Source organism: Dama dama, chromosome 30 (genome assembly GCF_033118175.1).
Source record: "Dama dama isolate Ldn47 chromosome 30, ASM3311817v1, whole genome shotgun sequence".
Taxonomy (NCBI): domain Eukaryota; kingdom Metazoa; phylum Chordata; class Mammalia; order Artiodactyla; family Cervidae; genus Dama; species Dama dama.
The window spans coordinates 23,159,117-23,172,901 of record NC_083710.1 but is presented as its reverse complement, the minus strand read 5'-3'; the positions used below and the strand labels follow the sequence as shown (position 1 = coordinate 23,172,901).

Below are 13,785 nucleotides of genomic sequence, written 5' to 3'. Positions count from 1 at the left end.
TTGAATCATTAAAAAACTGAACCAGCAAGATGCCGAAATTGAGTCTGAACCATTTTTCCCACAGATATGGAAGCTGGGGGTGTAGAGAAATAAGGAATGTTGTTCACTCACCTAGCTGATAACCAGGTTTTTTGATTCCAGTACTTGGGTAACACAACGTGCTTAAAAACAAAATCTGTATTTTAGAAAACTTTAAAACATACAAATATACTACCTTAAAACAGTTAATAATTTTTGGCCAGTCTTATTTCATTTATATTCTTACCCACTTTTACCCTTCCTTAGAATATTTTGAAGCAAATTCCAGATATTCTGTTTTGTTTATCAGTATTTAACATGGTCATGAACTCCTTATTGCAAAATTCAGCTTAATTTGAAGAAAGTAGGGAAAATCACTAGGCCATTCAGCTATGACCTAAGTCACATCCCTTATGATTATACGTAGAGGTGATGAATAGATTGAAGGGATTAGATCTGTTAGAGTGCTTGAAGAACTATGAGTGGAGGTTCATAACATTGTACCGGAGGCAGTGACCAGAACCATCCCAAAGAAAAAGAAATGCAAGAAGCAAAATGGTTGTCTGAGGAGGCCTTACAGTTAGCTGAGAAAAGAAGAGAAGCGAAAGGCTAAGGAGAAAGGGAAAGATAGACCCATCTGAATGCAGAGTTCCAGAGAATAGCAGAGTGAGATAAGAAAGCCGCCTTTAGTGAACAATGCAAAGAAATAGAGGGAAACAATAGAATGGGAAAGACTAGAGATCTCTTCAAGAAAATTTGAGCTACTAAGGGAACATTTCATGCAGGGATGTGCTCAATAAAGGACAGAAATGACATGGACCTAACAGAAACAGAAGAGATTAAGAAGAGGTGGCAAGAATACACAGAAGAACTATACAGAAAGATCTTAATGACCCAGATAACCACAATGGTGTGATCACTCACCTAGAGCCAGACATCCTGGAATGTGAAGTCAAGTGGGCCTTAGGAAGCATCACTACGAACAAAGGTAGTGGAGGTGACGGAATTCCCGTTGAGCTGTTTCAAATCCTAAAAGATGGTGCTGTCAAAGTGCTGCAGTCAATATGCCAGCAAGTTTGGAAAACTCAGCAGTGGCCACAGGACTGGAAAAGGTCAGTTTTCATTCCAATCCCAAAGAAAGGCAATGCCAAAGAATGCTCAAACTACCACACAATTGCACCCATCTCACACGCTAGCAAAGTAATGCTCAAAATTCTCTGAGGCAGGCTTCAACAGTACATGAACTGTGAACTTCCAGATGTTCAAGCTGGGTTTAAAAAAGGCAGAGGAACTAGAGATCAGTTCTCCCCTACCAGCTGGGTGTCCTAGAGTTCAACAAAGCTCTGATGCCACCTACGTGGAGATAGCCTCAGATTTCATGGTCTTCCTTGGTGGCTCAGAGGGTAAAGAATCTGCCTGCAATGCAGGAGACCTGGGTTTGACCCCTGGGTTGGGAAGATCCTCTGGAGAATAGCTACCCATTCCAGTATTCTTGTCTGAAGAATTCCATGGACGGGGGAGCCTCGTGGGCTACAGTCCATGAAGTTGCAAAATCTGGCACAACTGAGTAACTAACACTTTCACTTCACTTTCACTTCCAGTTTCCGCGGGTCATTGATTTAGTACAAGACTGCTCCCCATCCTCATCCCTGTACTCTAATCACCTGGCCACAAAACTTGTGTTGGAATACTTTGGCATACAGAACCCAGAAAAACATTTTACTTACTAGATTATTGGTTTCGTATGAAAAGATATAACTCAGGAACAGCCAAAGGTAAGAGACGTGTTGGGAATGTCTGGGGGAAGGAGCAGAACTTCCATGGTCTCTCAGAGCACACGGGTCTCTAGCTCCCCATGTGTTCACCAGCCTGGAAGCTCTCCAGACCCTGGCTTTTTATGAGAACATGATTGATAAAATCATGGACCATTGATGATGGTGCTGGATCTCCAGCCCCTCTACCCTCCCTGGAGTTTGGGGGGTGTGGCTAAAAGTTCCAACCCTCTAATCATCGGTCTGGCATCCAGCCCTCAACCTTAGGTTACCTGTGCCTCATTAATATAACTAAAGACACCTTTACTGCTCTCTTCAGTCTTCAGTCGTGTCCAGCTCTTTGTGACTGTATGGGCTGTAGCCCTCCAGGCTCCTCTGTCCATGGGATTCTCCAGACAGGAACACTAGAGTGGGTTGCCTTGGGAATCTTCTGACCCAGGGATCGAACCCCCATCTCTTTTGTCTCCTGCATTGCCAAGCAGGTTCTTTACCAGTAGCGCCACCTGGGAAGCCCACTTAATGCTCTTTACTTAGGAAATTCCAAGAGTTTTAGGAACTCTGTATACCAGGAACAGTAGGTAAAAACCAACTATATATTTCATGTTGTAAAACCACCATATCATAGTCAGATATATAATTATACTTAAAGAGCCCAGAATAATAATTATATACTCAGTTAAAAACACACTTTAAAAAAAAAACAAAAAAACACACTTTTGATATGAAATTTCAAAGTAAAAATACCCAGTATTATACCACAGATTTATAGACCAGAAGGAACCTTCTTGGTCAGTTGTTTGGGGTTGGGATGTGACAGGAAATTAGTAATATTTTTAGTAATTTTTTTTCTTATTTTCAGATAAAAAGAAAAGTAGAGGAATAATCCTGTCTGTCTTAAAATAGGTTGATAATAGCAGGTATTAACTTTTAACTTCCAAAGCTGGTATATAGATTATTATGGAATGAGGAAACTTTATGGAAAGAAAGGCTTTTTCATATTTTCAGTATTTTAATAGTGAATTTTCTTTAAAATGAAAATGACTCTAATGCATCTATACATTATAAGAAAGATGTTGAAACACTTTGTGTCTCTGAAATAGCCTTTGATGTATTCTGATTTATTATTCCTTGACTACACACACACACACAGAAGTTTTCTTATTAAATAGAGAAGCATTAAGTCACAGAGAGTCAAGTGGGACAGCAGTGAACTGGGGTTATGGCCCTTTTCTTTGTTGGAATAGTGTATGCTCACTCTTTGCATTCCCTATCTCAGAATTGCAGAGGTAAAAATCCAGTATTCCAAACATCTTTGCAGTGTTTCCAGAGGATAGTCGGGTTGACACTGTTGTCATTTTTCTTTAGTTAGGATAGCAGTAGAGAGACCGAGATAGAAACCTGAACAAAGTACGGAGGAAGGTAGCTGGACAGGCATTGAAATAATTAGGTTGCACAGTACATCTATAAGTTCCTCTCAAAAATTCAGATGTGCAGGAAAAAGTAGGTAGCCTGAAAAGGATGATCATGTTGGCTAAGTGTTGGTCTGTATATAGACAGTACAGATGCATACACAGATGATAAACAGCCTAGATGCTAGATATTGCATGATGTTAATCTGTGTAGCAGAGAGCCATGGACTGTACTATACTATACATGGACTGTGGTATCTTCTTATAAATTTGAACTAATTCTGTTAACTTGAATCTAGTTCTGTGAGTATGTATATCTATATCTTAGTTTTGAAATAATGTATAGTTAGGAATATTTATTGAGACCTTTTTTCTTTTTAAACTTCGCAAAAATAAATTTTTAATAACTAGCAACTGGTGTTTTAAACAAAAACATAGGAAGTAGAATATTTTGGGAATGGTGCTGTGTGACATTAATTTGTGTACTAATTTGTATTAGTAGTTAATTATTCACTTGTTAGTAAGTATATTCTACTTACTATTAAAAATTAAATACATTTTAAAGGAGAAGATGAAACATAAATCATGATTCTGAATATTAAGGCTCTCATACTGTTTAATAAAAAAATGCACATTCATTCTTGTATGAGAATAAATTCTCATTGCCCAAAATCCTTTGGTATGAGTGACAATTTAAAATGCTTCCTAATCTCCACGAACAATTTAAAGTTACTGTTGTGATCTGTGGCTGGTAGCAGTAGTATTATCAGTATTGTGCTGAATTCTGGGAACATTGTTTTTGATTAGAATAAAAGAGTTGATACTTGGATGTTAAGAGTTCCATAATAAATGGGCATTTTCTTTTGTTTTCTAAGTTTTATGAATGTAGGGCTCACACAAACTAACATTTTTGTGTATCCTTTGAAACTTTGGGAAAGTGGGATAATTGAGAGTGTTGAGCTAAATTAATCAAATTTTGGAATACAGAGGGAGAAAGTACCTGGACCATACACTGATTATGGTGAAGTGCAAACAGCATTGTCAGTGAATATGACTCAACACAAGTTCAAATATAATGTTAGTTATTCAAAGTGAGGTGAAGTGAAAGTCACTCAGTCCTTGGAATTCTCCAGGCCATAATACTGGAGTGGGTAGGCTTTCCCTTCTCCAGGGATAGTTATTCAAACTACCTTCTAAAAGCAGTTCTAAAATAGATTTATTTATTTATGGTTGTACTCAGGCTTTGTCTAGTTTGGGCAAGCAGGGGCTACTCTCCAGTTGCTGCTCAAGGGCTTCTCGTCGCAGAGCATCGGCTTTAGGGCACCAGCTCAGTCGTTACAATGCACAGGCTTAGTTGCTCCTGGGCATGTGGAATCTTCCTGGACCAGGGATCTAACCCATGTCTCCTGCATTGGCAGATGGATTCTTAACCACTGGACCACCAGGGAAGCCATACTTTTTTTCTTTTTTCTTTTTTTGATATTGTTGGAGTAGAGGGAAGTAAAACTGAATGAAACAAGTTCTCTGCCTTCAAGGGGAATTTAATCTAAGAAATAAATGCAGCTGTTGGTAACTATAAGATTGTGATTGTTTAGTAAAAGTAAAGGTGATTTGGGTACACAGGAGGAACAGGTGAATGCTGGCCTTAAAAGATTTGACAGAGCTTCATAGTGGAGATGACATGAATGTTTCCTGGTTTACACAAGATGTGTAGGTTAGATATATGTTTAGCAGAAAGAGTTTTTTAAATTAAGCTAATTTCTTGATGACAGTGCACATATGACCTTCCCTCTGGTTTATTTCAGTGACCCAGAGTGTCAGCGTGGAGGCCTGTTCTATCCGTGTTTCTCATCTGTTGTGTTGTCCTAGGGGCGGCCAGCTAGGGGTCTGGGTGGCGGAGCCCTTGTGGTCTTGTCCCTTTATTTCAGTGCTTTACAGATATGTTGTGTGTGTGTGTGTGTGTGTGCACGCGTGCGCGTGTGTGTGCGCGCGTGCACTTGTGTGGGGGTGTACGTGCCGTAATGTGAAGGAGGCTGGGAAGCACTCTTTTAGATTACTTATTGTTCCTCTTCTGGTAAGAAGTTCTTTGGTCTATAGTTTTGCTTTTGTAAAAACAGCTAGAATAGTTTCATAATAAGAACACATTCTGGATAAATGGTATTAGGTACCAGTGCAGACAGAATCTTCTAGTAAACCAGCTATTAGTTCCATGCAGTGATTAGGGGGCCCTACCAGGCTTTTAATTCTCAGCTTTGTATTTATGAACATGATGGCATAAAGTGAAGATTTGATGTTTGTGGTCATGGCCACACTTTAAATAAATGTGACCAAAATACAGTATCCCTCCATATACTTTACTTTTCTTCTGGTAAAGATACTAGGTATTGGACCTATTTCTGAGAAAACTATACTCCTCTCAGCAGGACAAGTACTTTGGAGGAAGGGAAGTTGGGCAGATTTGCTTATGGTAGGGACAGCCTTGAGAGGAAGTCCAGAGTGCCCTTCCAGTAAGAGGCAGACAGGGGAGAAGGAAGCAGAAGAGAAAATTCTGAACTTACAACCTGGAAGAAAGCTGGCATCTGGACACCCAGTCCTAGGTGTTACGCCCTCGTTGTGACTGCCTGGAACTGTTGAATTCAGGATAGAACTGTAGATTTTGGGGGCTAGTTTGACTTGATATACAACCCCCCCATATTAAAGAGGAGAAATTGGGGTCCCAACTTTCTTATTAGTGAAAGGGACTAAGATATGGTAGCAAAGGGATAGTTTTGGTGCTGCAGACTTTCAAGAGTACAGTTACTTGTTGCTTGTTTTGTTTTTTGTTAGTGAAGTAGAAGATACCTGGTGTCTCGAGGGTATTTTAGGGATCTTAAGAAAGATTCACCACCTTCCTACTCTTCTTACTCAGTTCCTCTGCCTAGTAAACTTCAGTAATGTATCTTTGGCTATATAACAGTATTGGTTAGCTATTTAAAGAATAAGAAAAGACCATACCAGCACTCTTCTAGGCTGGAGTATTGTCTTTTGGTGGGATAAAATATGTATCAGAATTTACGGTTTCTCTGCAGCTAGGGAGCCAGCCTACATTCAGCCTGGAAGTTGTTCTTTTCCAGCATACATGCAAGGAGCTATTAATGGCCTTTCACCATGAAGAAAATTTTATGTGCTGGTATTTAAATTCTAAGTAGTTTGTTTTTAATTACTATTAGAGAAAGATGAAATATTTCCAATTTTGAGCACTCCCTCTAGACAGGAAAGAAACAGGGAAGTCCTTTTATTCCAAAGTTATAAAGCACATGAGGGAATAAATCTATTACTGGTAATGTGCAGATACCAAAAATAGTCTTAAATCTCCTAAGAAATTCAGTAATAAAGGTATCAGAGAAAGACTGTAAAATAAATATTTTTAAATGAATGAATCATATCAGGAGGAATCAGAAGCATTAGGAAGAAAACCCAAGATACTACCAGAGTAGATCAGGCATACTTGAAAAGGACTTAATGTAGCTAGAAATGAAAGAGGAAAAAAAATCAGTGACATTAGGTACTCAGTGGACAGAAGTGGCAGGATTTAAAGTTGGAAATGCTTATTACAACCTATAGAAAAGGGAAAGAAGACATAGATGACTGCTTACTTCGTGATGCAAACTGTGCCAGGTTCTTCTGTTAATGTTTATCTCATTTAATTCTCAGAACCACTTTTTGAAGTAGTTTTAATATCCCACTTTTAAAAGAGTATTGTTGTTTACAGATAAGGTAAAAACAGTAGATGAAGCAAGATCAGTGAGGAAAATGATGATCTCTGTTCTGAATATGCTAAGGAATTTGTGGGGTGTTTGCTGAAGTGATCCAGAAGACGCTCAGCTCAGGAGAGAGATCTGGAATTAAAGTTTTAAGCTGCTTCATTTCCCAGGGTTGTTGGACTTGCAGAATATACCAAAATCTGTTTATTTCCTAACACAGTGGTTTATTTAAAGGATGCTGGCTAAAGGGAACTATAGTTGAAGGGATGACTCAAGTCTGACATTGAAATTTACTGTCTTTGTTGGCCGCCTTTCCTTCTCTGAAAGTAAGCCTCCTTTCACATATTCCCTCCCTGCCCCCATCATACATTTTATTCATTTCTCATGGGTAGCAGCATAAAAAAAATTTAGTTGTGCATATAAACTGTCTCAGCTGATGAGAATAGTTTTTAATGTTATTTTAAACTAATCTGATGTTTTCTTGGGGGATTATCCTTGAAATGAGGTCTTCACATATGATTAGTGAAAGTGAAAGTGAAGTCGTGTCCGACTCTTTGTGACCCCATGGACTGTAGCCTACCAGGCTCCTCCGTCCATGGGATTTTCCAGGCAAGAGTACTGGAGTGGGTTGCCATTCTCTTCTCCAATGTTAGTAGTACTGTTTTAACAATTGATCAGTCAGGGTACTGGTTCATTAATTAAGACTGTGTGGTACTGGTATAAGGAAAAACATACAGATCAGTGGAATATAATTTAGAATCCAGCAATAAACTTAAATTTACAGTAAATTGGTTTTCAGCAAGGGTGCCAGTGCTGTTCAACAGGTGGGAAAACGGTCTTTTCAACAAAAAATTTTGGGACAGCTGAGCTGGATATCCTCAAATCAAGGAATGAAGTTAGGCCTCTGCCTTACACTCTTAACTTAGGTGGATCAAAGACCTTTATGTAAGAACTAACATATTAAAAAAACTTTAGAAGAACAAAGGTAGGTGTAAATCTTTGTGACCTTAGATTGGGCATTAGTTTCTTGATGACAGCATCAAAAGAACAAGCAACCACATAAAAAATAAATAAACTGAACTTCATTAAAATAAAATAAATATTTATGCTTCAAGGGAGATGATCAAGAATGAAAAGAAGCCCACAGAATGAAAGAAAGTATTTGCAAATCCTCTCTGATAAGGGACTTAAATCAAGAACATATAAAGCACTCTTAAAACTCAATGATAAAACACCAGCCCAATTCAAAAGTAGACAATAGACTTGAATAGACATTTCTCCAAAGGAAATGTGGCCAATAAGCAAAAAGATGCTAAACATCATGGGTCACAGTGATATGCCACTTCATGAAACCCACTAGGATGGCTAAAATAATAAAAGCAGATTATAACAAATGTAGTTGAGAACATGCTGAAATGGAAACCCTTATCACTGTTGGGATTGCAAATTGGGCTTCCCTGGTGGCTCAGATGGTAAAGAATCTGCCTGTAATGCAGCAGATGAGGGTTCCAACCCTGGTTCAGGAAGATCCTCTGGTGAAGGGAATGGCTACGTACTCCAGTATTCTTGCCTGGAAAAGTCCATGGACAGAAGAGCCTAGCGGGCTACAGTCCATGCAGTCACAAAGAGTTGGACACGACTGAGCGACTGACACTCTCTCTTATAACTGCTGTAGAAAATAGTTTGGCAGCCTCTAAAGGTTAAACATTGAGTTACAGTATGATCCGGCAGTTCCATACTTCAAAGAAATAAAAACATGTTTCTCCACAAAACTTACTCATAATAGTAAAAAATTATATATATATAAATATAATTTTTAAAAATAGTAAAATAGTAGTGAAAATCGCTCAGTTGTGTCCGAGTCTTGGCAATCCCATGGACTATACAGTTCATGGAATTCTCCAGGCCAGAATACTGGAGGGAGTAGAAATAATCCAAATGTCTTATCAGCTGATGAGTGGATAAATAAAATGTGGAGTATATCCTTACAATGAAATGTTATTCGGCAACAAAAGGAAAGAAGTACTGATAAAAGGAAACAACATAAGTAAACCTTGAAAACATTATGCTAACTGGAGAAACCACTCACCAAAAAAAAAAAACATATACTGTGTAATTCCATTTATACGACCATTTATATTCCAGAAGATTCCATGTATATTCCATAAGATTCCATGTGTATTCCAGAAGAGACAAGTCTTTAGAGGCAAGAACAGGTTAATGTTGCAAAGGACTGAGGTGACAGTTGGCTAGAATCAGGAGGTGACTGCTAAAGAAAATAAGGTTTCTTTTTGTAGTGATGAAAATACTCTAGGGACTTCCCTGGTGGTCCATTAGTTAAAACTCTGTGCTTCCACTACAGAGGGCATGGGTTCGATCCCTGATCAGGTAACTAAGGTCCTACAGGCCACATGGTGTGGCCAAAATTTTTTTAAAAAAAGGAAATTCTCTAAGTTTGATTTTGGTGACGGTTGCACAACTCTGATTGTGCTAAAAATTGTTGAATTTGTACACTTTAAATGGCTCAGTTATGGGCGTGTGAATGATATCTCAATGTTGTTGTAACAACCACCACCAAAGGAACAATGGTTCCGCTGTGGAACCTAGACTGTATGCAGGTAGGCAGAACAATATACTGTACTATTTTAAACACCAGACAAAAACATTTTCCTATAAAGATTAACTGGATGTTTCCTAATACAAATGTTTATAACCTTGCTGAAAAGTTACATACCATACATGTTTCAGAATTCATCAGTAAACAAACCCAGATGATTCAGAGTTAATAATATAAAGTTGGTAATTGAAGCCATGGAAATATAATATTCTAGAAGGGGTTTGTAGAGGAAGTAGATGAATGGCCTGCAAGGTTGTAGACAGAGCCTAAAGGGAGAACAACATAGATGGACAAAGGAAGAAGGCCACGGAAGAGGATGGCATGGAAGTCAAGGAAATAAGAATGAATGGATAGCAGTGTACTCCTGCAAAGATGCTACATACAGATTTGTTTCATGAATAGAAGATTGCTGATGATGTTTGCAAAAGCAGTGTTAATGGAGTTTTTTGGAAGCTGGCTAAGTGAATGAAGTGAAGAAGTGGAAAACACTGTAGACTGTTCCTTCAAGAATTTTGGCTAAAGGAAGACAGTAGTCAAAAGAAAATGTAGATTGAGGAAGAGCTTTTGTTTTTTTTCAAATAAGATGAGAGAGACTTGAGCAAATTCATGATGATGAAAAATAGAGCTTGGAAAAATGGACAAGGGGGTAACTGATGAAGAAAGACCCTGTGGTTGTGATAGGATGAAAGGAAAAAAGAATGTTCGAGGATGCAGTTGATTGGGGGTGAAATTGAGATTTGGAGGTGTAGTGCATAATAGGAAGTTGAGAGAATTGCTACCACCTCATGGTTCCTGTTTTCTTAATAAATAGAGGGCCTGGTTTTCTTCAGAGAGGAAGGAGAATATGGAAAAGGGGGCTTGTGAACAGTAGCTTTTTTGTGCAAAACCTACCTAAGGAAGGCTGGAAAACTAACCAAACAGCAAGCATTGAGAGTTTAACTGAGATTAGAGACCTGGAATTGGTAATACCCATATTGGAGGCTGAGGTTTGTTTTTGTTTTGTTTTTTTCTCTTGCAGCACTTACTAGCCTGGCTTTTGGAGTAAGACTTGAAGTGAGTCAAAGTTATCCTTTTATCAGGGCAACAGGATAGAAATACAGGGGGCAGAAGTGTTGAAGTATGAGGACTATGTAAGAAGGAAGCAAAACAGGAAGGGGTTAATAAAGTGGGAGAAAATCAAGGGCTGAGGGTCTCAAGTAATCTTTGTGGATCTAGGTCAGTCTGTCCAGTGATTAATTAAGGGTAAGTTGTCTAGTGCCTTAATTGGATCTTTGGAGTGTTTTGCTGCTAGGGTCAGAGATTCTTCAAATTAGAGGTCAGTGTATACATAGTGTTTAAGGGAAAGTCTACCCATTTCATATTAAAATGTTGAATATTCCAGAGTTTATGAATGAAGTGTAAAGCATCCAAAATTTATCCTAATTGAACTGGCAGATCTGTGGCTGGTTCTTGATGAAAGGATTGCTGGAAACTTAGAAAAAAGAACTGGTGAGCATCAGGAACAGGCTGTTAGAAGGGTTGTTGAAGATACCAGGGATGTGGTCAGGACTTGGTTTGGAGAGGAAAACTAAACCAGCTTCTAGTCTTTGCCGATTATAAGGGCACTGGTGATAGAAATGAAAATGGGCACAAAGTGATATGGTTAAATGGTTTAAGTTCTTTTCCACAGCTCCGTGGAAGCAGTGGTCTTGAAGTGTATGGAGATAGATGAGACATTGACTCTGACACATGTGGGACATGGGGACATCTTTAATCATGGTGATAGCTAATGTTCTTTGCGGGCTCTCTATTCCAGGCACTGTCCCCATTATGTAAACTTTTAACTTGAACTTGACTCATTTGTCGATGTAATCCTATGAGGCATTGTTATCATCATTTTATAGATAAAGAAGCTAAGATGGAGAGGCCAGTAACATTTCAAAAATATTATCCAGTTTGCGTGGGGGAGCCTGAATTTAAACCTAGACCACTGACTCCAGAGCAGATGTTTCTAACCACTGTGCTGTGCCATTAGAGGATAGTGCTCTAATGTAATTTGTATAATATGTATTCATTGTGTGTTGAGTAATTTACATGAAACCGTGGAGGAGAATTGTTTGGTACGATATGGATGCTTTCTAATTTAGTGATAATTTTGTTGACTATTTTATGAGAGAGTTAACCAAGAGCAGTGGTTAAGAGTGTGGTTCCAGCAGCATCAGCATCAGTGTTATCTGGGATCTTGTTGGAAACAAATTCTTAACCCTTACCCTAGCCCTGCTGCTTGAGAAATCTGGGAGCAGAGCCCAGCAGTCTGTTGGGTTTTTTTTTGTTTTTTTCTGGCCTCGCTGAGTCTTCATTGTGGCACTGTGGTGCAGTGCACGGGGGCTACTCCATAGTTGCCGTGTGCAGGTTTCTGATTGCGGTGGCGTCTGTTGTTGCAGAGCACGGGCTCTAGGGCCTAAGGGCTTCAGTAATTGTGGTGCAGGGGCTTGGTTATCCCAAGGCATGTGGAATCTTCCCAGACCAGGATCGAACCCCTGTCTCCTGCATAGGCAGGCAGATTCCCGACCACTGGGCCACCAAGGAAGTCCCAGTTTGTGTTTTAACAAAGCTAGTTTATTTTACTGAAGGCTAAAAATTTGAGAGCTACTAACCCAGAGCAGAGCATCGTATCAGAAGGTAAATTAGAATTTGAATTAGCCTTAAAATGATACTGAGATTGTCACTGTTTTCTGGATCACATTCTAAGGATTGAAATGTGATATGGATTTATTAGCATTACATAGTCCCTGGTGGCTCAGATGGTAAAGCATCTGCCTACAATGTGGGAGACCTGAGTTTAGTCCCTGGGTCAGAAAGATCCTCCAGAGAAGGAAATGGCAACCCACTCCAGTACTCTTGCCTGAAAAATCCCATGGACAGAGGAGCCTGGTAGCCTACAGTTCATGGGGTCACAAAGAGTCAGACATGACTTGAGCGACTTTACTTTCACTTTTCACTTTCATACTTTGTGTGACTGCAGTTTGATGTGTTGATTCTACTGGTAACAAGTGAAATGGGAAGCAAAATGTCAGGGGATCACAGCTGTTGACAGCTCACAATGCTTGGTTGTATATCAGCAGTGCTATTTTCTTTCCTTTAAACATTTAAAAAATTGTGTAGCATTTGATATACAAAAATAGATAATGTAGATATGTTTTGAAGAAATAATAAAACAAATATCTGTGAATCCAATACTAAGTTTCAGAACTAGAAACAGAAGCTATCTCTCTGATCACATCCCTAGCTTTCTATGAGAAGTAAATCCACACTGTAAGTAGTGACATTCTTTTTTTTTTTCCTTTGGAAAATAAATTTAATAGGGAAAAATACTTCCAACATACTGAAAGTCTTTCTGTGTGTGTATAAATTAACAACTTAATATTAGATATTGCTTTTTAATGCATAGATAGGCTATTCAAAAGATACAATTACATAAACTTGACATAGAATCCCCAAGGTGGAATAAACCCAAAATTTGATTTTAAAAAAATCTAGTAGACATGATTAGCCCAAAGTGCTTTTTTAGCTACATTGTGGGTCTGTGTGTGTGTCAAATGTTCTGTTTGATCCTTTCTAGGCAACTGGGACATGCTGTGAGAATAAGTTGACTAAATAATTTATTTTCTGGGTAGGCTTGCAAAGCAAGTTAAAAAGGCAGAGAATTCAGGACATTTGAACTATACATGACTAACTGAAAGAAGGTCTTCTAGGTCATAACAAAGCAGTCATGGTATAAACTACCTTCTAGAAACACAAGAAGGCTTCAAATTTAAATAAAGAAGGCTGGATCTACTATGACGGTGGTAACTTTTAAATGTTAAATGTTTTCATTTAGTTTCTGGTAAGGCATAATTTACATCATAGTGCGTGCACTCTGAAGACAGCCAGGATTGTGAGTTCTAGAATGACTGGATTGGGAAGTCTCAAGTGAATCTGGGTGAAACTAGGCTGCCATGGGTTAGTGTAAGCTGTGAGCCTGTGGCGGAGCTCCAGCATGCTGTCTGCCCAGTCACTTCAACAGCACGTTGCTCTGAGGGGTCATGGCCAGGCCCTTTCTTTGGTGTTGCATACACTGACTATTTGATGCTTTTGAACTGTGGTGTTGGAGAAGACTCTTGAGAGTCCCTTGGACTGCAAGGAGATCAAACCAGTCAGTCCTAAAGAGAATGAGTCCTGGATATTCATTGGAAGGACTGATGTTG

The 13,785-nt window shown here is 38.9% G+C and overlaps 1 protein-coding gene across 2 annotated transcripts in view; it reads left to right on the top strand.

Moving 5' to 3' along the window:
- Positions 1-13,785, top strand: part of KPNA3 (karyopherin subunit alpha 3) — a 90,045-nt gene that overhangs the window by 14,488 nt on the left and 61,772 nt on the right. The window lies entirely within an intron of this gene.